The sequence below is a fragment of the Ursus maritimus genome, unplaced genomic scaffold, assembly GCF_017311325.1.
Source record: "Ursus maritimus isolate PB19 unplaced genomic scaffold, ASM1731132v1 scaffold_2, whole genome shotgun sequence".
NCBI classification, from domain to species: domain Eukaryota; kingdom Metazoa; phylum Chordata; class Mammalia; order Carnivora; family Ursidae; genus Ursus; species Ursus maritimus.
This window is the reverse complement of record NW_024424452.1, coordinates 32,366,611-32,390,671: the sequence shown is the minus strand read 5'-3', so window position 1 is coordinate 32,390,671 and position 24,061 is coordinate 32,366,611. Positions and strand designations below refer to the sequence as shown.

Below are 24,061 nucleotides of genomic sequence, written 5' to 3'. Positions count from 1 at the left end.
AACCGAGACAACAGGGAGCAAGCAGCTAAGCCTCTAGCCTCATCTGCCTGCCCCTCCCTCCAACTTTGCATGGTTTTTATCTTTCAGATTTGAGCCCTAAAGCTATTTCTTCCCTTCCCTTACAAACATCTCTCTCTGCTATCTACAGATATGCTCACATGTCTACTTTCTCTATTGTTCTTTTTTTCCTGTGAACCAAAAAATGTGAAAACATCATTCTGTTGAATGGTAAATTCTAGAAATTCCTTGCTAATTGTATGCTCACATTGGGAAGATTGAAAGCTGTGAGCATTTCCTCGAAGGAGATACTTCTATCTTTAAAATAATAGCAGTCCCTTACCATAAAGTACAGAGGATTGATATTCCAGAAAATACTTTCAGACTGTTACCATCCGAAGAAGATAAATTGTATCTCTAAGGACTAAACTGTCCAACTTCCCGTTGAAATTATGTTATTGCAAATCTTCAAACCCTATAGGTTCCTGGCTACATTCACTCTAATAGAATATCTACCAGGAGTCAAGTGGACGAACACAATAGCTCGTCAAGACTTCTACCTCTTCCCACTCCTCTTGGAGCCTGTAGTGTATGTGATATTATATGAGCGGGGCAAGCCCCGCCGGTTCACTCTCCTAAGTGCAATCAAATTTTAACAGCTTAGCCTGGGTTTGAAACAGAGATGGGTCATCTGAGATGACCACTAGAGAATTCAAAATGGGCAGATGTCTCTCTCCCTTTACTCCAAACTCATATACTCAACTGCTTATTGGCTAATAGCGGCTGGACATTCCACAGATAATACAAATACAGCAGAGCCAAGTCTGAGCTCCCCACATCCCCACGCATGTCTGTTTGAGCTCCTGTGTTCTCTACCCCATGAAGTGTCATCCAACACCCACCCTGTCCCCCAAAGCAGAGACGGGAGGGGCATCCTTGTCTCCTCCCCTTTACCCTTTACCCCCCAAAACCCAAGTCTGATCCATTTCATTTCCCCGATTGCTAAAGACCTGGCAGGTACAGGTGAGGGGTCCTGGGGAGGCGGTGTTGTTGTTGTTGTTTTTGCCAGGGGCATGGAAGTCCTAGGGTGCAAAATAAAGAGGTGACTAGGAAGGGGCGCCTGGGTGGCACAGTGGTTAGGCGTCTGCCTTCGGCTCAGGGCGTGATTCCGGCGTTATGGGATCGAGCCCCACATCAGGCTCCTCCACTATGAGCCTGCTTCTTCCTCTCCCACTCCCCCTGCTTGTGTTCCCTCTCTCGCTGGCTGTCTCTATCTCTGTCAAATAAATAAATAAAATCTTTAAAAAAAAAAAAAAAAAAGAGGTGACTAGGAAAATGAAGTACCCAGATACTCAGGACGTGAGGCCATAGCCAGAGATTCTTATGTGCTGGCCATTAGTTACTAATGACAGAGATGAACCTGGTGTTACAAGTTTCACTGGGGGTGGAAGGCAGGGCTCAGGTGAGGTGACAGGTGTAGTGACTGTCGCGCTGTCTGTCAGCCTCAGCCCTGGGTCCTGACGATGTTGCAGCTTGAGCTAGGGCTCTCTCCCTTTGCTCCCACAACCCTGGGGCTGACCCTGATCTCAGCGGTGAACGGAGAAGATTTGAGGTATCTATTGACCGGCTGGCTGCCGACAAGGCTCTGAGCTCCTCGAAGGCAGGAGCTGTGTCAAAGAGCGTGCTGCCTCAGTAACCCCTGGCAAGGTTTCTGACACTCACTTAGCAGGTGCATTCGTTTCCTGGGACTGTCTCCAAGAACAACCACATACCGAGTGGCTTAGAAACAACAGAAATTTATTCTCTCACAGTTCTGGGGGGCAGGGGTGGCAGTTGTCCAAAAATCAAGGCATCAGGAAGGCCATGCCCAAAGGCTCTAGGGAAGAACGCTTCCCTGCCTGTTCTAGATCTGGTGGCTCCAGGCGTCCTTGGCTTGTGGTGGCATCACTCTGATCTCTGCTCCGTCTTCGTGTGGCCTCCTCCCTCTTCTCTGTGTCCTCTCCTAAGGACACCAGTCTCTGCAATCATTGCAGTGAGGACCCGCCCTAAATTCAGTACGATGTCATCTTAAGATCTTTAATTACATCTGCAAAAACCCGACTCCAGGTGAGGTCACGTGCTGAGGTTCTGGATGGACATGGATCTGAGGGGACCCTGTTCAGCCCACTACTGTAGGGGTGCAGTAACGGGTGACTATTATAATTCTTCCATGGTCCCCTTGCCTGCTTAGATTCCTTCACGATCTGCTCTCACGGAACTATGACCTTTTCTCTCAGAGCATTTTCTTCTGTTTGTGACTCACACCGGGCACTTTGCTGATACCCGTGTCGCCCAGCAGACTACAAGGTTCACGGGAGTAGAGGCAGTGGTTCGCGGTGGTCATCATTCTACCCCCAGCACTGAGCGCAGTGCCCCTTATGTAGTGGACACTCCATAAATACCTGTTGAACGAACGAACGATGACAAACACGCTGTGTGTAGTCCCTTCCCTGAGCTAGGCGCTCCCTCCCGCCCGGGGCCCCGAGGCTGTTGCCGCAGAGCCGGGCTCCGTGCGCAGCTCAGCTGGCCGTCTCTGGAACCGGCTGAGTTTGTTTAATCATATTATACAGTGTGCGTGTTTTACATGATCAATATATGTCACCCTAAGTGAACATGTCACCTAGCCTAATGGCTTCTGCAGGGACAGTTTATTGGGGCTGGCATTCTCCTTTTTTGATGCCTGCTCCGGCGAGGGCAGCGACAATGGGCCCAGGACCCTTGGTGCCACTTGCCTTCCTGTGCCATGGTGTGCTAAATGAAATACGACAAGAGAGTGGCTTCCGGTAATTGCCATAATTGACTGTGGAGAGTCCATGATTATGCCATTAGCTCCTCTCTGGGCAACACATCATGAGTGTGGCCATATCTCACTGCCTTGGAGACCATCAGAACTGCACGAAGGTTCAAGCGGGATGGCCTGTCCCTACTCCCTGTTCTCCACCACATGCCAAGATTTCTCATCCTCATGTCTAAAAATTAAGGGCTGGAGTAGGAAGACCTGAGTACGGGCTCCAGCCTGGCCGTTTGTCACAAGGAGGTCACTGGTAGGACTCTATATCTCAGACATCTCTGGGTCTGTAACTCTCAGGGTCGGGGTGTGGGGGAGATGGAAATAATCCCTTCCCTACTGTGGTGGTGAATTTTGTGTGTCAGCTCCCCTGGACCACAGAGCGTCCAGATTAAACATAATTTCTGGGCGTGCCTGTGAAGGTGCTTCCAGACAAGATTAGCCCTTGAATCCGTGAGCTCTGTACGGCAGATGGCCCTCCCGGTGTGGGTGGGCACCAGCCAGTCTGTTGGGGACCTGAATAGAACAAAAGGCAGAGGCAGGAGGAATTCAGTCTTTTTTTCCCTGCCTCACCACCAGAGTTGGGACATCTCATCTCATCTTCTCCCGCCTGCAGACTGGGAGTTACACCATCAGCTCCCTTGGTTCTCAGGCTTTCGGACTCTGAGAGAGTCACACCACTGGCTTTCCTGAGTGTCCAGCTCACAGATGGTAGATCACGGGACCTCTCGGCTCCCATAACTGTGAGAGCGAGTTGCTCATGTAAATACCTATATATATATATATATATATATATAGGTTCTATTCCTCGGGAGTGCCCTAATACACCTACCTACCAGGCATGGCTCCTGTGGTTGAGAAGGTCCAAGTATGCAACTGTGCACATTACAAACGTCACAGCGTCTATATTCTTTACCACACTTGCATTCCATCCGTTCAGAGAAAGGGGAAAATATCCTCATATTTCTAATGAGTCCATCTGAGCATGCACCTGCTACTAGTTTCTCGAGCAGCTTTCAGAACCTTGAGATGAGGGAACAAGGTCCGCAGCTGGTACACTGGGCTTCCGTATGCCTTTTGTTTTCGAGACAGAGCCTCTGCTAGCAACCTTTCCTCTGCCCCAATAAATTCCTCGTCCTGAAAATGCAGACAGTCCATGAATGTCAGTGCAGGGAGGATGACGGAAATCAACTACCCAGAAATGGCAAAGAGGCATTAGTCACTCATTCTTCCACGTCCTCGTCCGGAGTCTTTGCTAGCTACTGCAATAAATGGTGGTCCTCTTTCCCACAGAGTTTTGCAATGAGCAGTGCGATGACAAATGCCGAACAACTTGCACTGGGGGTGGAGGTGGGGGAGAGAGAGACCTGGTGCATAGTAACACTTGCCTGTATCTGTGGAGCGAGCACTCCCATCATGGCTGACTTGAGCACGACATTGCTCAAGGAGGAGTTGGTAAGAGTCGCGCACAGCCAGCTCTCCTGAGCCTGTGGGAGCTGGCTGTTGCACACCAGTGAAATATTTCTCAACACAAAGCCCCAGAGATCCACGGCAACCATTTAGAATTGGCAGAGGAAAAAAAAAATCTTTTTACTATCTCTTTATCCCCTAATTTTACAGATCAGTGAAGTCCCTGAGAAGAGAAAACAACATGAACAAAAATGGTGCAGCAAAGTAGAGAGAACACCAGTCTCCAGAATCCTGGCTCTTTCCTCTGCTCAACACCCCTGCAGAGGCTACATGGGAAGGGTTGGATTCTAGATGATTCTGCTGCCACTTGACCAACTGTGGTTTGAAGAAGACAAGCAGAACTACTCTCAGGTACTTACCATCTCTTTACTTATTTAATCCTAACAACGACTGTATGGAGTAGGTACTATGACTATACACATGACGGATGAGAAAATAGAAGGGGTATAGCTTTCCTGTGGTTGTGGAGCCCGTAAGTGGTGGTGCTGGAAAAACCATACTTGAAGGCACAGGCTCTTAACCCCTTGCAGAGGCTGCTCCTGACACGGCCCCAGTGTTCCCCACCTCCTGTATTCACAATCTTGCACAATCCCTGGCCTTTGAATGCAGAGTGGGTCTAGTGATTGCTTCTAATAAGTAGAATTCAGCAAAGATGATGAGATGTCATTTCCATGATGAGGCTGCAAAAGACTGTGACTTCCACCTTGCTCGTGCTCTCTCTTCTGCACTCCCTCTTGCTCACTCTGATGAAGCCACCATGTTTTAAGATTCCCTATGGGGTGACCCATATGGCCAGCAGACCTCTGGCCAACAGCTCGTGAGGAAGTGAGAGTTTAGTCCAGCCTCCTGTAAAGAACTGAATTGCCAATAAGCACATAAGTGAACTTGGAAGTAGAAACATGAGCTAACACCCACATTACAGTTTTTAACAGACCCTAAGATAAGGACTCCAGCTAACCCCACGGATTTGGGATCCAGCAAAACTCTGAAATAATTAATGCTGCTGGTTCGAAGTAGCTGCGTTATCAGGTAGTTCGTTAGTGCTGGATCGCTAATACACCACACTCTCTGCAGCATGAGCCATTCAAGTAGGATGACCTGGACGACTGCGTTACTTAACTACCCTAAAACCCAATCTTGGGTTAGGGCGAAGGCGGGGGGACACAGTAGAATCCACAATACAGGGCTGTTGGGAAATAAGGTGAAGTGATACCAAAGTGCTTAGGGGTGCCTGGGTGGCTCAGTCGGTTAAACGGCTGCCTTTAGCTTGGGTCATGATCATGGGTACTGGGATCGAGCCCCATGTTGGGCTCCCTGCTCAGCAGGGAGTCTGCTTCTCCTCCTCCCTCTCTCTCACAATAGACAAAATCTTTTTTTAAAAAGTGCTTAGCAGAGGAAACAAAAGCACCAAAAATATGAGTGGAAACCAATTCTGTCTGGTTCCAAATCCTTGAATTGTCTACTGTGATGTAGTGTAGAAACAGGACGGGGAACGAGAAGTAAGGCAGACATGAGGTGAGAAGAACCAAGAGGGATTTGTTCTTTTTTGTGAACAGGACACTGATGAGTGAACAGTATTTGGCAGGACTTAAGGCAGAGGGCCAGAGCCAACCCTACATTGCGTGAAGGTGTTGGGAGGGTGGTGAGATATACAATATTTATAAGGCAGTCAAGGACAGATCTGTTCATTCTTCATAAAAATCTCAGCAGGCTGCATACTTTCTCCTTAGAAAAATAAAACTAACTGGTAGATAGATATAATTATACCTGCCACGTAACCTCAGGATATAATTACTGACCACATTCATCCATGCATCACAGAGGAAATGGAAATGATTTGGCCACAAACTTCTCAGCCCACCAAACTTGCAAGTGGACTCAGTGTATCTTTTCTGAAGCCACTGGCTGACAGTTCGACCTGCGTCTGCCCTAGAAGTGTTGAGATCCCTTGGTCAGCATGTCTCTGTCAAAATAAAGGGTACAATCACAATTTAAAAAAAAAAAAAAGAATACGTGGGTTTTCTGGTCAGCTCGGGGGTGGAACTAAAAACTACTTTTTAGTTCCCAGATTATAATAGTCTGCTGGCTAAAAGTTCAGACTCCAGAGTAGACCATCTGGGTTTGAAACCCACCAGTTCATTTTACTACTAGCATAACCCTGGACAAGCAACTCAACCTATCTCAGCCTCAGTTTCTTTATCTGAAAAATTGCTAATATTTCTTCACTGTGGTTTTGAGGATAAAATGAGTTCGGGTATCCAAAAAAGTGCTTAGTACAGTATTTGACACACAGGTGGGGCTCAGTGAATAATCATTCTGCTTCCTTTTGTTTGTGTTATTTTAAACGTGAGCAGAAAATGGAACACATGGGGGAAAAAATTTCTCAAGGTCAGTACTTCACGAGTCGTGATTTGCAGGCAATGTTAACTGGCATTGAACAAAATTAGAAAGGGAAGGAAGCAGGAGGAAGTTTCTTCCTTGGTGAAATAAGATAGGACAATTTAATGTTAAATGTTTATTCTTTACATGACTTTTCAGTCTTTAATACGCAAATACGCGAGTGACTGTCCGTAAAGTATGTGATGTTTTCATAATTTATTTCTATCCACACACAACTCTTTTTTTTCCTCCCCAGAATTCTTGTTGATAAGTTACAGAAAACTGGTTTTGAGAACATACTTTAGAAAATCGTTGCTATAGGATTATCTCAGCTCAATCAGACACTCTCCACTGGAAATTTCGGGTCATTTGAAGCAGTGTTCCACACAACCAAAGCGCTGAGTAGAATCTTTTCTGTGATTTGTTCTGTTCTCTTTCTCTACTTCTGTCAGTTTTCTGGAAGCATCTAAATTCGGGGACCGCCAGATAGTCTGTTTTTCTTAGGTGTTTCCCTGGCTCTGTTACAGAAAGGTGGATTTTCACTTTGACTGACGGATTCTATTTGCTCTTTCCCCACGCTAGGACTCTCAGGGCTAAGCATGCACCTCACTGGTCTCTGTCCCTTTGTCATGCAATAAAACTCGAAAGGGCAGAGTCCCCAGGGCTTGGTTCTTCTTTTTACAAGTCTAGAGTACAGACTCTGGCCAAGCACCTGGCACGGCAGGATCCCACGTCTGTCAAGCTCTGGGTCCTAAAGGGTCATGACCAGTGCCCCAGCTTGAAATGTGTGTCTGCGGGAGGACAGAAATCACTACCCACCCAGACGTCTCTCCTCCACAGTAAATCTGGAGAGCGCAACACGTCAGCCAGTTGCCCCAGCAACAGCTAGCTGCGGGAACCAGAAATTGCCCCCCACGTAGAACGGGGAAATGGCCAAACCCAAGAAATGCTCCTGCCCCAGTCTCAGATTCCCCTGTATTCTGACTGACCCTGTGTTGTTTTCCATGTCTTCTCTCAGCTGACTGTCGGCTAATCCCTTAACATAGTACGTTGCTCACTTGAGTGTAAACTGATAAAAAGATGCTCGCTAACCTGACTAAACACTATCAGGGAATAGTGCATTTTAGGTAGGGTTCCTCAAAAAAGATAAGCCCCGAAACTCCGATAACACCATGATTGTTGCGGGGAAGGAAGAAAGAGTGAAGAGCTGAAATCCCGGCTCTGCCAGTTCATCTGCTCAGGTATCCAGCGTGCCCTGAACCAGGCGCTGCGTCAAGTGCTCAGAACAGAGTGGAGAATAAAACAGGAGCCACCGGTCCAGTCATCACAGACCTCATTAAGCTAGTGTGTGTGTGTGTGTGTGTGTGTATATATATATGATTATAAATTGTAAAAAGGCTACCATGAAAAAAAAAAGGGAAGTGTATTAGAGAATATGGAGAAAGACATGATTCAGACCCAACGGTAAGGTCAGTTCTCTCTAAGGAGGGAAGACTGAAGCCAAGCTCTGCAGGGAGTGAATGCAGGGCTGTGTAGAAGTGGTGAGGGAGGGGAGCATCCCAGGCACAGCCACGTGTTCACTCAGGGACTGAGGAGAGGAGGAGCTCAGCTTGTTCGAGAGACGGAAGGGAAGCCCACGTGGATGGAGCGCACTGAGGGACAGAGCATCACGAGATGGGGTTAGCGTGTCGGCCGCCATCTTTGGCAAGACTGCCGCGTAACGAATGGCTGCGGACTTCGGTGGGAATCCACGGCATGTCTGTTGCTCGCGTATCAGGGGTCAGGGTCATGTATCCAGATCGGCTCCCTGTGTCTCTCATTTTCCAGCAGCCCAGACATAGTCTCACAGCAACGGCAAAGGCGCAGGCATGCATTTTCATGCGTGCAATGCCCTTCGAAGGGGGGGCTCCGCACTGTCTCACCATCGTTTTCGTAGCCAAAGCAAGTCATGTGGCCAAGCTCAGAGCCAGAGCGGGAGGCCACTACCCAAGAATATGGTAAAGGGCCTGAATACTCCACTGGGGTGGAGCACTGGGGGCATTTTTTCAACCTTCCACAATTCGAGGGACAGATGGACAGAAACCAGTTAGTTCCTTGAAGGCCAATATACATTCTTCGGATTTTATTCTAAGTACTATAGGAAGCTACTAAGCTGACCATTTATTGCTCATGTGATCTCGGGCAAATCATGTGCACTCTTGAATATTTGTTTCCCCGTCTATAAAGCGTGTCTGTAGTGGGCGCAAGGGAAGGATTGCTTCTTGGGTAAGACACTCAAACCATCTGCACCTTGTGTATTTGTATATGAAAACGAACTGATGCTACATACCTCCTCGGATTATAGGGGAACGAAGCCGGATAATGAATGTGAAAGTGATTTGTAAGCCGTGAAGTGCTCGGCAGCCATCATTTCCTGTACTACTGACAGCAATGCCGAAAAGTCGGGGACAGGACTCTCATTTCAGAGGTGAGGAAACTCCCCCCCAGAAATGTTGAATAACTTACTTGCATTTATCCCATTGCTGGGAAGGGGAGGAGGAATGAGGAGTTGAAACTCTCATCCGGCTGATTCAAAGCTCCCAGCCTTCAATTAACTATAAATTAAATAAGTTGCTTCCCCTGTATGAGGAACTGGCTGCGGTAAGACCTTCAGTGGAGATTACTGGTGTCCCTGGAGGTGATGGGTGTGATTTAGACCTTTCCGCAGCTATTGCTGAGCCCAGCGCCGGCCCTTATCCCAGGCCGTCCAGTGGCCAACAGCTCATTCACCAGGGGCCATCCCAGCTGATTGGTTCATCAATAACCCATTATCTCTGCCATTGTAAATATCTCAGAAGGAATGTGACTTTCGGGGAGGAATACCCAAGCACACCCAGGCCGCTTGCAGCCAGTGTATAGCCTGGGTCTTTGGGAAAGAGAAAAATATACCCACTTCTGGCTTCCCATGACAACGTGTTACAAAATCCCCCTACTGTCCTTGACAAAGGGGAACCAGCTAGAACAGCCTGAAGATGGGGTCCTTGCATAAGGAGTCTGTCCCATTTGCCAGTCACAGAACACTGCTGGGATGAGAACCACAGTGAAGAGGAAAATTACCCAGAGCAGGCCCAGGCCGGCAGGCCCCAGTAGATGAAAGCTGCTAGAAAGAGCTAGAGGTAACCAGAAGCCCCCCTGGGAGCAAGAGATAACCAGCCATTTCTGCTTCTGTAAACAGGCTTCCTGCTACAAGCCCCTTGCACTGCCCTAACCACTATTCCCACCTAAAGTAACTCCCCGCTCCCGCAGTTTAAACCCACCCACCAGAAGTCAGCATAGTCCTTGGAACTTGACCCCCTGCACTCTCCTATAAAAACCCTGTAACCCCCACTACCCGGGGCCCAGAATTTTGAGTGCAAGCTCGTCTGGGTCCACCGGCGTAAAATAAACCCAAGTTCTCCTGCTTCTCCAGGTCTGATTATTTTCCACAACATTCCTGGAGGCCCCAGCAAGATTCCAACCGTTCTGGCCCCTTGAGCCACCAACCAGGGGCCAGACTACACCGAAGCAGGAAGGGACTCCAGTACTGAATGAGGCGGCGTGCCCCCCCCCCAGCGGTTTTCCAGGTCCTCCTTCACCCCAGAGTTCCAACCGTCCGGACAGTCTTGCCCCAACCAGACTCCAAGGAGAAGTGGACCAACTTGCCTGGCAGCTCGTCCCGACTCGGTAGGCCTCCTGGGAAGACAATCCATAGTCAGGTCCCACTCCACCGAGCGGAAAGGGAGCTTGATCACCTCCTAGGAATTTCCGAAAGGAATTCCACAGGACAGGGACCTCCCGGAGGGGGAGGAACTGTAATAACTTGCGTGTGGATGTGTGAATGAATGACCGGCCAGTTTGAGTTTGTGGCTCCACAGTCTTGAGACTATGGAGTCTGAGTGAGCCCCAACCTGTTTCCGTGGTGACCTCATAGAGTCTAAGGCAAGCCCTTCGGGGAGCCAGTTTGGGGCTTATACGGACTCGCTATGGCCAAGAGGAACCCACGTCTCCTCCGGGAGAGCGGAGAGGCGGGCATTTGATTGGTCTCTCTTTGGAGGGACACCCTCATCTGTCTCTGCGCCACCGAGGCAGGGAGGGAACACAGAGGGTGGGCAAGAGACCCTCTGTTCGTCGTGGGCAGAAGCTCTTCAAAGCCTACCATCCTAGACTGTATGCTCACAGATTTTAAGGAGGGATTCTTGGGAGACTATGGGATCAAAATGTCTCCTGGAAAATTATGCACATTATGTGAATTGGAATGGCCCACCTTTGGGGTCAGCTGGCCCTCTGAGGGTACCCTAGAACTACCCACTATCCAGGCCATTTACAGAGTTGTGGTTGGGACTCCCAGATACCCTGACCAATTCCTATATATTGATTCTTGGCATCAGATAGCCCAAACTCTGTCCCCGTGGGTCCGATTCTACACTAATAGGAAGGGCTAGAGTAGGATATCTGTAACCCAAGTAAAAGAGCCCAAGGGCTGTAAGAAAGCAAAGCCTGTTTATCAGGGAGACCCAGAGACTGAGGACACCCAGAGACTGAGGACAATGTGTTCGTGCCCCTGCCATATGCCCCAAGTGCACCACCACTGGGACAGCTGATGCCCTACCTTCTGGATAGCCCACCACCTCCAGTGAGCCCACCTCAGCCTCCTCAAGCTGGGAGGGAATTTTGAGCCTGTCCCCGTCCTGGAGCCCCAGCCCATGAGCCGACGTCTGCGCTCATCTCAGATTCCAGTTCCCCCAGCCGAGGCTCTCCAGATGCCGCTCCATGAGATGTGAGGGCCACAACAGATAAACGCTGATAACACCGTCCTGCCCCGACCCTCTATTCTCATCTATCAGCCCTTTAGCACCACTGACCTGCTAAATTGGAAAAACCATACACTGCCATATTCAGAGAAGCCTCAGGCCATGACTGACCTCCTGGAGTCCCTGTTCCAGACCCACCAACCCACTTGGGATGATTGCCGCCAGATTCTCCTAATGCTCTTCAACACGGAAGAATGCCGACGAATCCTCATCGAGGCACATCATTGGCTCCAAGGCCAGCTCCCCTCTGGAGCCCTAAACACAGAAGCACGGACGCTGGAGGCAGCACCCGACACCCGGCCTGGCTGGGATTTCCGGTCAGCCGAGGGACTAGCGCCCTAACTTGATACCATACAGCTCTTCTGTATGGACTCAGAGCCAGGGCAAAGCAGCCAACCAACATGTCCAAAACTGCAGCAGTTATCCAGAAATCAGAAGAATCACCAACTGACTTCTGTGAGGGGCTATGCGAGGCCTTCTGAATGTACAGCCCCTTTGATCCAGAGGCCCCAGAAAACCAACGAAAGGTCAACTCATCATTTGTGACTCAATCATACGCCACTATTTGCTGAAAACTCCAGAAACTTGAAGGCTTCACTGGCATGAATGCTACCCAGCTGACAGAAGTGGCGAGTAAGGTCTTTGCAAATCGAGACCATGAGCCAAACGAGAAGCAGACAATGAAAAGGAAGGTATCGTTGCTGGCCACAGCACTGGGAAAGCCAGACCCGACCGGACACTCAGCCCCACTGCGAAAGGGGGGACCCAATAGGAGGGCCCCACTCCAACGAGATCAACATGCATATTAAGGAGACTGGCCCCTGGAAAAATGAATGTCACCACTGCCCCCACCATAAGGAACCAGCTCAAGGGCCTGACAAAATTGTGGCAGCCTGAGCCCGAATGCAAGACTTTATCAATCTAGCTGGGATTGAGTCAGATTAGGCTCTAAGCTCCCAGGCTTCCTTTTATTAGGTCCCTGAGAGCCTATGGTCAAAATGAAAGTGGGGGGCCAACCGTTGACTTTCATGGTGAACACAGGCTCTGAGCATTCAGTGGTTACCACATCCGTGGCCCCACTCATGGGCCATAAGGCCAGAATTGTCGGGGTGACTGGTTCCCAAACTGCTCACCGATTTTGTGGATCCCCGAACATGCCGGGGGGGGGGGGGGGAGGACACAGTGACTCATGAATTCCTATACCTCCCAGAGTGCCCTGTTTCCCTCCTAGGTAGAGACTTACGACAAAGCTTGGGGCCCAGATCACCTTCACCCAAGGGGGGCCTACAAGCCTCACCTTGGGAAGGCCAGATTCCCTCATTATGGCAGTAACTGTTCCTGCAGGAAATGAGCGCCGATTTTACTGCCGAGAAAAAGGAGACCCCACGAAGCCAACCAGTCTGTTGGACGAGCTCCCTGACATCTGGGCTAAAAAAGGACTTCCCGGCCTGGCCCTTAAGCATGCACCTGTAGTGGTGGGTGTCAAGCCAGGGGCCCTCCCTGTTCGACAGAGACAATATCCAGTGCCCCGGGAGGCGTGACTGAGGATTCAGGCCCACTTACAATGACTAAAGGATGCAGGAATACTGATCGAATCCCAATCGCCATGGAACACCGCACTGTTAACCCCTCAAGAAAACAAAAGGAAGCGACCACCGGCCTGTCCAGGACTTGCGGGCGGTCAACAATGCCGTTGTCACACTACACCCAGTGGTTCCCAACCCCCGTACTCTCCTAAGCCTCCTGCCACCACAAGCAAGCTGGTTTACCTGTTTGGACTTAAAGGACACTTTCTTCTGCCTCCGCGTGGCTCCGGCTAGCCAGTTTGCCTTCGAATGGGAGGACCCCCACACCCGGAGGAAAACACAGATGACTTGGACCAGACTGCCACAGAGGTTCAAGAACTCAGCCACAATATTTGGAGAAGCCCTGGTGGTGGACCTACCCACCTTCCCGACGAAATCCACACCGCACCCTGCTCCGATACGTGGCCGACCTACTCTTGGCAAGCTCCAGCCGAAAGACATGCTGGGAAGGGACGAGGGCATTACTGACCCGAAACAGACTACAAAGTTTCCCGGAAGAAAGCTCAAATCTGCCAGCAAGAAGTCCGATACCCCGGTGTGTCATCTCCAAGGGGCGACGTGCCCTAGGCCCAGAGAGAAAGCAGACTATCTGTTCTATCAGCCTAAGACCAAAAAGGAAGTCTGAGAATTCCTGGGAGCAGCAGGGTTCTGCTGCATCTGGATACCTGGATTCTCTGCTCTGGCAAAGCCACTGTATGAGGCCACAGCAGGAGCAAGCAAGGACTCTCTAAACCGGGGGCAGGACCAAGAAGAGGCCTTCCAGGAAATAAACTGTGGGCCAGCACCCCTGTATTGGCATTGCCAGATGTAACATGGCCATTCAACCTCTTGGTTCATGAAAGGAACCACACAGCCCTGGGAGTCCTCACCCAAACAGTGGGTCCATAGCAGTGACCTGTGGCCTACTTATCAAAATGCCTGGACCCAGTGGCATCGGGGTGGCCACTGTGTCTCCAGGCCCTAGCTGCCACAGTGGCCCTGATTAGGGAGGCTGATAAACTCACCTGAGGACAGGATATCAACGTCAAAGTTCCCCCGTGCAGTTACCGCCCTAATGAATGGACAGGGACACAAATGGCTGACCAGCCCCAGAATGGCCCCTTACCAAGGACTGCTATGTGAGAACCCCCGAGTCAGGCCGGAGACCGTGCAGGCTCTAAACCCTGCCACCTTCCTCCCAGCAGAGTAAGGACCTCCCAATCACGACTGTGAAGAATAGATGAAGTTTACTCCAGGAGACCAGACCTGATGGATGTCCCCCTTTCAGATCCCGAACTTGAGCTCTTCACGGACAGAAGCAGCTTCATTCGAGAAGGACAACGGAGAGCCAGATTCGCGGTAACTACTATCAATAACATTATACAGGCCAGAGCCCAAGGATGGTCCACACAGTGAGCCAAACTCGGGGCATTAATCCAGGCGCTACGAGACGCAAAAGGTAAACAAGTAAACATCTATACTGATTCAAAGTATGCCTTTGCCACCTTACACGTACACGGGGCCGTTTACAAGGAGAGAGGACTGCTGACAGCGGGGTAGAAAGAATTTAAAGAACAAGGAAGAATTCCTCCAACTTCTGGAAGCAATCTAGGAACCGTCCCAGGTAGCAGTCATCCACTATAGGGGCCATCAGAGGGGCACAGACTATGTCATCGGGGGAAACCACCTGGCTGACCAGGCAGCAAGGGAGGTGGCAGAAAAACAGGGCTCCCCCAGGGAACTGGGACAGGCTGCTAAACTCTTGCTAGCTCCAGAGTTGCCTCCCATCCCAAATTACACCAAGGAAGAAAAATTTGAGGAAAAAATGAGGGGGGAATAAAGGGAGAAGGGGGCTGGTGGAAACTGCCCAACCAAAGGCTTTTCGACCCCAGGGCTGTAGCAACCCCCCTAATAAAGCAACATCACGAACTAACTCCCTTGGGAAAAACAGCCCTGGAGAAACTGCTGGACAGATCCTATTTCATCCCCAAATCCCTGCCCTGTGCACCCAAACAAGCACTAGGTGCAGTATATGCTCATGAAATAATGCAAATCAAGGCCTAGGCCACGCCCCGGGGTGCAAACAATGGGCACCATGCCTTTCGGGACCTGGAGATAGACTTCACAGAGGTCAAGCCATGCAAGGACACCAACACCTCCTGGTCCTAGTTTGCACTTACTCAGGGTGCATTGAGGCTTACCTGCACACACAGAGAAGGCACGAGAAGTAATAAAAGCCCTCTTGAGAGAGGTCATCCCCAGGTGTGACCTCAGCTCAAACAACGGACAAAGTTTCATGCAGAAATCACCAAGGTCATACAGCATACAGACCCCAGAGCTGAGGGCACGTAGAGCGCATGAACCGGACCCTAAAAACAACTTTAGCCACACTCTGCCAGGAAACTCAGGCCCCTGGGTAGAAATGTTACCGCTGGCCCTGCTCTGGGCATGCCGTACCCCAAGACCTTCTGGTTACTCACCCTTTGGGATTCTCTATGGAAGACCACCCCCATAATAAGCAGGCTTGGAGGAGACCTCTAACAGATGGGAGACTTAGAAATGTCCTGACACCTCCAAGCTCTGGGAAAAACTCTATGCCACGTCTCCCGAGTTTTAAAAAGAACCCCTATCCCCATGGGTAACTGGGCCCATCCCCACCAACCGGGGGACATGTGTGGATAAAAGATTGGAAGAAGGAGCCGCTCCAACCCACTTGGACGGGCCCCCATCTAGGAATACCGGAAGGTATCGCTCCCCGGATCCATCATTCCCGGGGAAAGAGGGCAGCGGCCTCCGCAGATCAGACGATTGGCAGACAGCCTGGGACCCGACAGACCCCCTCAAGGTAAAGATCCAGAAGACGACCCAGCAGCCCAGCCACCAGGGGAGCCTCCGGCCCGACTTGACGCCCCACAGAAATTCGATATCCCCCGCTTGAGGAGTCCACGACCTTGCTCCAGTCGGAGGCCAACTGGTCAACGGACGGTGGAAGCTCGAGGAACTCCATGGGGAACGTTTGGACACCAAAGTCTTGGTGCCACCCAATATCAGTAATAATAGTGGTACTGGTGACCCTAGTGTTCTCCGTGGGTCTGAGTCAGCTGCAGGCGACTGGAACTGGGACACAGAAAATCACTCTAGCCATAGTCTCTATAGGTATAGTGAGTCTATTTGGTGGAAACTACTGCTTCTAATAAGTGCCCCCCCCCCACTTTAAAATGACTCCCCTGCCACTAGCTCTGCGGCTGTTGATTACAGGGCTAAGCTCGGGCTACCTAGACGACGACATGAGTGAGGACAGTCCATCACACCAGCCGCAGGCTGTAAGGATGCTGGGGGCACACCAACCACCGCCATGTACATGCCAGCATTACCACCAGCCCTCTTGGTCAAATGTCCTCCATCCATGCGCCAGAGCCCACCCGACCCTCTGTCAACACGAGGGTCTATTCTATGTGTCCGGTCGCCCGACAGATCGATGCCCCAACTGCTATGCGGCCCTACCCCCCCAGGATCCCCCGCCTCCTTCATGGCCTCTCACCACTCCTGTCCAGAAGGCCCCCTGCCCAGACTCTCACTCTCGCTCTAGCTACGGCCATTCCCAACCCAGGACAGCAACACCAACCCCACGGTCTCGCAGTTCTTCCACCTCAGTATACCCTAGCACGCCGAGACAATGTTACGACCGGAGGGAGGTCACTGTTTGTCACAATAAAGGAAAGGAACTCATGACTGGAAGTGCTAAGCCTAGGCTATATTGGGGCTATAGGGATCCAAGATATCCCGAGGTAAAGGGTCCGACCTGCTGGGAACCTGACCGTTATGGCCCCTACTAAGGCTTCCTCCCCATCAGGGACCTCTCACCTTAGACCCTCACGTAAGTGACATGATAGAAGGGGTCCACGGCTTCCTCAACACAATCAACCCTCGGTTGGCCACGGATTGCTGGCTCTGCCTGCATTCCAGGCCCCTTGAGCTTATAGCAAGCCCCCTGAGTTTCCTTAACCTGATCAGGCCCACATCCGACCCTCCCAAGCCCACAGAGACAGACCCCAAATCGGCCAATGTATTGTCTTACCAGGCCCCCCACTGTGTCCACGAACCTGGGGGAACACATTCTGTAGGAAGTCTATCCGGCACCCAACGTCTCCAAACCCACAACTGCCCTTCACTGATGGGTGCACATCCCACACCATGGTGCACTCCAGAACCTGGCACCTGTTCCTGTGTGGGAGATAGATTTACCGATGTTTGCTGGCTAACTAGACCGGGACACGTACGTGGGTGCTTCCTACTCCCCAGGTGGATATAGTCCCCAATAATCAATCCCTTCCCATTCCCTGTTCACACACACGTGGTCCACGAGAGCCATCCAAGTCCTCCCACTCCTGTTTGGACTGGGCAACAGCCATGGGCACAGGGATAGGAGGAATCACCCCGTCCTTCTGTTACTACAAGCAGCTGTCAGAAAATCTCGCAGAAGATACGGAGCAGGTGGCTAAGTCTGTAAGGACGATACAAGATCATAGAGACTCCCTAGCAGCTGTGGTTCTACTGGAGGGGCTTCGACCTGCTCACTGCTGAAAAGGGGGGACTGTGCCTCTTCCTAATGAGGAATGTTGTTTCTACGTGAACCAGTCAGGGTTAGTCAGAGACATGACCCAACAACTACAAGATCGGATTGCACACAGGAGACAAGAATTAGCACACTCTGGGGGTAACTGGTGTAACGTCTGGGGCTGGGCAGCGTGGCTCCTTCCCTTCACCAGCCCACTCCTCATGATTCTACTGGCACTCCTGTTCCGTCCATGTATTATTAATCTTATCACCCATTTCATCAGCTCTCACATGAAATCAATTAAATTGCAACTGCTGGTAACTCAGTACAGACCTCTAGACCAGCAAAAACCCAATGGTAATGGTCGATGTCCATTCCACGTTAGAAAAAGCATTGAAAGGGGGGGAATGGAGAGGAAAATTACCCAGAGCAGGCCCAGGCTGTCAGGCCCCAGTAGATGAAAGTTGCTAGAAAGAGCTGGAGGTAACCAGAAGCCCCCCTGGGAGCAAGAGATAACCAGCCATTTCTGCTTCTGTAAACAAGCTTCCTGCTACAAGCCCCCTGCACTGCCCTAACCACTGTCCCAGCCTAAAGCAGCCCCCACTCCCCCAGTTTAAACTCACCTACCAGCAGTCAGCATAGCCCTTGGAACCTGATCCCCTGCACTCGCCTATAAAAACCCTGTAACCCCACTACCTGGAGCCCAGAATTTCGAGTGTGAGCTCATCTGGGTATGCTGGCGTAAAATAAACCCGAGTTCTCCTGCTTCTCCGAAGTGTCGCTTGGTTTCTCACGGGTCTGATTATTTTCCGCAACAATAGCATAGGTCAAGTGACGGGCTTCCACACCTTAGGCCACAGAGCGGTAAGTAGAGGGCGGGATGCTTCAGAATCAACCAGCAATCTTCTCCAAACACTTGAGTCTCAGGCCTTGTCCCCTAGAGATTGCAAATGCGGTCTGGAATAAAGCCTAGGGATGCGGGGTTTGGTTTTCCTCCAGCCATCCTCCTGCCGAGCCGGGTTTGAGACCACTGCTTTCAATAACACAATGCAGCTTGAGCACCTGCTGTGCACCAGACCCTTCTGCTAAGTGCTGAGACAGACATCAATAAAATGCAGCCCCTGACCTCGAGGACCTCACAGATGAGGCGTAAGACAGACACATTGACATATGGCTATGGTGATATGCGAGAAGGGATCAGCTGAGCTTACGCAGCCTTTTTACACCAAAAAGACACCCTGGCTTTCCGAAAAGAGCGTCTGGTTCGTGCTCAGCTTCCCCCGTGAACTCCCCAAACCACTCAGCTTCCCTTTTCATTAATTACTGTCCTCTTTACAGCTTTGTCTCACCCCCACACCTGGTTCCATGGTTCTGACCGTGGGCTGTCACCTTCATAGCAATTCGGACATTTCTGCTCCACTCTCTCACTCTGGTTCACCAAGATGGACCCTCTGCCCAGTCAGGATCGTACAGAAGGATGTCCTACCAGCCTACTCCCTACTCCCTCTACTATGGGTGGAGAAAGTCCTAGAAACCCCTGTTCCCTTAAACGGGTAGGAATAAATGCTGTGCGAGCACCAAAGAGGAGTTTGTTCATTCTGCTTTACCTGGATGTAGAGAAAGCCACCATCCCTTCTCAACAGAAAGAGGATTATGGATGTGAACAGACCCATTCCCAGGAGGCAGAAAGGGGATGGTGATAATGACACATCTTATTAATTAAAAAGAGATTCTGTTATCTCCAAACTGGAAGAGAATTTGGAAGATAAGGTAGAAAATTCTCCTTGGAAGTAAATGGATTTCCATCCTGGGCAGTCAGAGTTCTCTGAAAGCTAGGATCTTGTCAACCTTCTTATCTTGCCCATGCTTAGTTGCCAAGGGGGTGCAAGACGGAAGGGAACAATGCCTGGAGGCCAAACTCCAAACCAAACTGAAGAAGCCACTGCCTCCTCTTGGGTTTCCACCTGATGCAAAGCTTAAGTGCAAGGATGCCTATTACATGAGTTTGTGGTAGTAAAAATTTGGAAGGAAAAAAGCAAATTAAAATATGCCACATCTAAAGAGTGAGATAGTATGCGGTCATTACAAAAGAAGGAGGTCTCTAAGATTTCTTAAGTGGAAAAGAGACTCCGAACACTACAGGATATTTCTATTTTTTATATAAGAAAATAAACACACACACACACTCACTCCCGTTGACAGTAATTACTGAGAAGGACTACAGAAAGGGGTTGAAGAGATCCTGTACTTTTTATTCTGAATCTTCCATTTTCATTTCTTACTTTTGTTTAAATATAATGGTCTTGCACCTTAAGTTGTGGAATTATGGATTTTTGTTTTTACCTTTATATGTGTGTATGTTGATGTATATATTAATTAAATGCATTATTACATAAATATAAACAAAAGGGAACTATCTGCCTATTATACTCATACATTATACACCAAACTACGTTCAAATTACCAGCTTGTTTATCTTATTAGGGTGACTGGAGTGCCTACCACAGTCCTGGGACTTAGATTACTTAATATAGGACAGTAAATGTCCATTATTACTGAATCGAGGAAACAGAAATCCCACTGTTTTTTACAGCCCAACTCTCAATATCATTTTTATCAGGCAAGGTTCTGATTTCTTTATGTGCTTTATCTACCATTGCAAAGAGTCAGGAGCTTTACTCAATGATTCATTCACCCACCCAACAAACATTCAGCATGCTAGTCAAAAACAAAGAGCAAAGATGGATAAAGTCAGTCTCATTAAGCCTATTGCCTTGTCCTACACTTGGTCTTCTGGGGCCTTTTTTGGAGAGAGAGGATTTTGTGGAAGGAGATTTTGCATCATTATAAAAATGACCCAATACCCAGAGAAGACCGCACGCTGACCCAAGTCTGCATTGGCAACACTGATCCATGTTTCACATGGGGACATCAAAGGGAGTTCTCTCAAAAGGAACGATACATCCTGAAAAGTTATTTGTGGGGAAATAACCAAATGAGCATACACACCTGTTCTTTCCACTCAAAACCCATGATCAAATGACAGTAAAATATGACATGGTATTAGCCGAAAGGACGGAGAATATAGGATAGAAAACAATAGGAGATGGGAAATAAAACTGGAGGAAGTTACAAGGGAAGTGTTAGGAGAGGGGGAAGGGTGATATGTGAGTAGAAGCCCCGAGAGCTCCCACTGGGAGGAATCAGCCAGTTACTCAAGGCATAAGGAAACTAATTTTACAGAGAATAGTTAGACCCACTATTTTCCTCCTTAGACCCCCATGGCCACTATAAGAACTTGAAGGTTTATGTTCTGAAGAAATTTTAATAGCCAGCCTACAGACTCAGGACTTCAAGCCAGGTTGAGGGCTAAGGTTCTCCACTCCCAGCATACCAGCAGCCAGGCGCTTACCTTCCCAGGAGGAAGAATGAAAGCTTTATTTCTGGAGAACCCCAAGGAAGCAAACTTCAGATCTCCATTACTAACATTTTGGGTCCTTTGATAATCAAAAAGGATGCAACATTAGATGATTTTTTTCAAGTGAAACATACCAGATAACAGCCACTCTCTACCCACTGTGCACATAGAAATTTTTAGTGTGTTCCTAAGTATATGAACTGTCCATCAAGGACCACCAGACATTAGAGGGAAGCCTTCAGAATGAAGAATGAGACCCAGAAATTAAAAATAATAATAATAATAATCCAGGGGAAAGAAGACAATTATAAGAAAACCTAAAAATATATCATCTCCAAAAAAAAAAAATCCCAGAAGCCACTGCATTTGTAAAGCAAGAAAAAAGGAGGCATGGGGAGTCAAATAACACAAATAAGCTTTTAAAAATTAGAATATTATAAATATTAGAGCAAATGTCTTTAAAAATCAAGTTTTTACAGAATGAAGTAAAATGAATCTCTAGAATGTAAAACAGACCAGTTGAGGTCAGTATATTTTTGGAAAAATCATATGGAAGTTTAACATCCACACATGTTCCAGAAATAAAGAACAGAAAATAAAAACAGGAGAGAAGTGTCCAAAAATAATAATAAAGACACTTTCTGTAACTGAGGGATATAGGACTTCATATCAAGTGTGTCCTTAAGCGAAGGAAGAAAGGAAGAAAAGGAGAGAGGGAGGGAAGAGAGAGAGAGGAAGAATTCCAACCAAGATGCATCACTGTAGAAGTTCAGAACATCTGAGACACAGGATGGTCACTAGAAGATTTTAGGGAAGGGACAGAAGTGGGAAAGGGAGCAGCCTATCACATGCAGAGGAATAAGAAACAGAATGACATCGAACATCTCAACAGAAACATCAAATGGCTAGAAGGCTATGGATCCATGTCATCAGAATTTTGAATAAAAATGATTTTTAACTTTCTATACCTAGCCAAGCTATCAATCAAGTGGAAGGGTAGAATAACACTTTCAGACATGTTGCAAGCATGAAGAAAAAGTCCAAACCAACCCTATTCAGGTGCCCTTATTCAGATGAGATTTAATAAAATAAGAAAGGAGATCAAGAAAGAGAAATATATGGAACCCAGTAAACAAGTTCCTTCTTGGAGGAACTAAAGAGATGGATGATGATAGCTGTGCCCCAGGCCTAGAGACCAAAAAGAAGGAGAGGGGTGTTGATGGATTTTTGTGTGTGTGTTCAAGCATTTGATAGAATTGTTCATAGTTGACATGCTGGTTGGAAGCATGTATCAGGAATTATGTTAATCACTGAAATCATACCATTATTAAATAACATAAAATTATATTAGATAATTATGCTATTATGGAATTTTTATTTATATTATTATTCACTTATTGTTGAATGAAAACAACTGAATGGATTTCCACCAAATTTTAAAGACACTGCATTAAGGAGGGCACTTGATGGAAAGAGCACTGGGTGTTATATGCAACTGATGAATCACTAAACTCTACCTCTGAAACTAATAGCACACTATATGTTAAATAATTGAATTTAAATAAAGTTGAAAATAAAATTTCAAAAATTTAAAATTAAAAAAAAAATAAACAAAAATATAATAAAGATATTGACTAAAAACACAAGCCATTGGCCAACACAAACGTTACTTTGAAGGTCAAGGTTCAGGCATCAGACAAAGCTGATGTACAGTGAGAGCTGCATGTGGCTGTCAGTCCAGAGAAAAGAAGAGGGAGAGGAAACAAACTGGGGCTTCAAATATGTGTCCCAAGTCAAAAGTGCCAGGAAAGATACCCCAGACTATGGGGACTGATTTATGATGGGGACAACTCTAGCTGTCCCTGTGTGAGGACAGCAGGCATTAATGGATGGGTTGAGGGCAACAGTTCTCCCCAGCAACACCAGCATTCCCAGTCCTTACGGAGCTTACACGGAGCAGGGGGTGGGTGGGAGGGGGAGCAGACCCATCAACAGAAATATGAGACAAGTACAGAAGAAGAAGGATATCGAATTGTTGTCCAGAACGGAGGCCATTCATTCTCCTGGAACAACCCAAATCTGCCCCCAGAAGGAACCTCATGAGAAAAGGAGAAATTGGCCACATGGAAGAACACGTAATGGCATTTTCAGCAGATGGAAGTACACATTCACCTCCATGTGTTCAGAGGACAACAGAGGCAGGAGACAGACGGTAATCAAGCCCTAGACAGACAGAAGGATTTCGGTTTTCCACGTTTCCTAACAGTAACTGCTAACATTTATCCCAGTCTTGCCATATGTCAGGGACCGTGCTGAACACTCACGTTACTCTAATACTCCCCGCTGAGTCGAGCACTTATGGCCAATTTACAGATGGAGAAAGTGGAATGCAGAGGCAACAAATACATATTCTATACGGGGGACAGGAAGCAGAGCAATTCCTGAATGCAGGAGGAGTTATTCTGGAGAGCGGGGACTTGGGGCCAGATTTCAGGAAGGACAATGGCACCCTCGATGCCACTCTCGGAAGCGGAGTCAGGCATGTGGAGTCCCGCGTGGCATTTCACCATCCTGGTGTTTGTTAATTAGCGCGCAGGTTAATGTCATCGTCTCCCCTGACATCGGGGGAAGTGGACACGGCTGTCGTGTTCAGAAACGCAGCTTGGTCTTGAGCTTCCCGACGGATCGTGCGCTGCGAGGAGTGGAGCGGAGAGATTGACTTCCTGAGCTGTTGAAGCTGGCGAAAGTTCAATAAGTCAGCTGTCAGCGTTAGGTCCCTTGCAGGCTCAGGAATTTCAATTTCAAAGTACAAGAGATTGAAGTCTTGAAACACAAGATCACCAAACACTAATGATTCCTGAATTCTGCTAGGGGCGTGGAAGCAGGTCAGAAACAGCGGCTTTCGAAAGGGTGCGCGCAGGGAGCGCACACCCCTCCTGCTGGATTAATTCTGTAGGCGTTGAGAAGAGGGAGCTTGGCTGTCAAGGGGTGGGCACCTGAGACGAGATGGGAGACCTT

The 24,061-nt window shown here is 48.7% G+C and overlaps 1 long non-coding RNA gene across 2 annotated transcripts in view; it reads right to left on the bottom strand.

Annotated features, from left to right (window-relative positions):
• The window catches only part of LOC103668572, a 100,756-nt gene that overhangs the window by 2,561 nt on the left and 74,134 nt on the right, over positions 1-24,061 (bottom strand). Inside the window, exon 9 of one of the 2 annotated variants that reach the window (XR_570089.2) lies at positions 1,316-2,438. The exons of the other annotated variant lie outside the window; for it this stretch is intronic. This is a non-coding gene — a long non-coding RNA (uncharacterized LOC103668572). Of the gene's footprint in view, positions 1-1,315; positions 2,439-24,061 lie in introns of those variants that run through there. 2 annotated transcript variants of the gene reach the window in all.